Source organism: Nestor notabilis, unplaced genomic scaffold, assembly GCF_000696875.1.
Source record: "Nestor notabilis isolate BGI_N333 unplaced genomic scaffold, ASM69687v1 scaffold4000, whole genome shotgun sequence".
NCBI classification, from domain to species: Eukaryota; Metazoa; Chordata; class Aves; order Psittaciformes; family Psittacidae; genus Nestor; species Nestor notabilis.
The window spans coordinates 64,186-65,230 of NW_009910493.1; positions in this window are offsets into that span (position 1 = coordinate 64,186).

Sequence of the window (1,045 nt, forward strand, 5' to 3'; positions counted from 1 at the left end):
GGCTCAGTGCAGGCACCCACATCCAAAGCAGCCCAGACGTGCAGAACATGGCATTTACTCAAGGTGAACTGAGATACCTTTTACAGTTCCATCTTCTTCTTAATGTTGTGAAAGCAGCTGCATGTGACTGAAACTTTTAAACCCTTACCTTTTATTTAAGTGACTGCGTTCCATCTCTTTTTATTTTATATTTCTCACACAGAATCTAATCTCTCCATTTGTTTTTGCTCAGTAGTTTTGGAGCTTTAGGGACAGGTTTGCTTCACTTGTTAATACTGTACAACACAGGTTTGAAAACAAAACCTGTGATATAACCCCAGGCCAGTGGAGATGTAATTCTTCTCCCAGTTCACAAAATCTGGAAGAATAAGAACTAGCCTACAGCTGCAGAGGATGTAGCTGGAGATAAGACTATTGTGTAAACATTTACAGAGTGAACTGAGGTTATTCTTTTACCTAACTACCACTGATGTTTACATTATTAGCTATCCCTTTATTTCTCTGCCTCTGCATGTACTTTAAAAGTGATCGATAGCTGGAGTTGCGATAGGAGCATCTGCAGACCTCAGTCAGCAGGACAGCAGTAGTGTGCTCCACCTTGATTAGAATTTTCTGCTTTGCTGTCATTCCCATTTGCAATCATAACCGCTGTCATAAACGTAAAGACAAAATTTCCTATCCTGTAGAAAACAGCACAGCAAGTCAGACACTTTAAGCAATCAGTTAGCAGTATTTCCATACAGGAATGATGGCAGGCAGCACATACTGTTTCACATCACCTCTCAGTTTTGTAGATGCATTCTCCAGTATTAATGCATGTAAAAGAGGTAACGTTCATTCATGTGTTGTCCAAAGGATTAAATGAGTACATCCTGCATGTAGACTGAATCCGTAGAAAATGCCAGTCCCATTTATTCAGCATTCCCAGTCAGCTTGCCAAACTCTGGGCCAGAAGATGTGAAGTGAGGACTATGGCTTGTACGATGTGCAGCAGCCTGACTTGGTTTAGGGTGCTTTGGGAGGGGAAAAGGGAACACAATGCTTG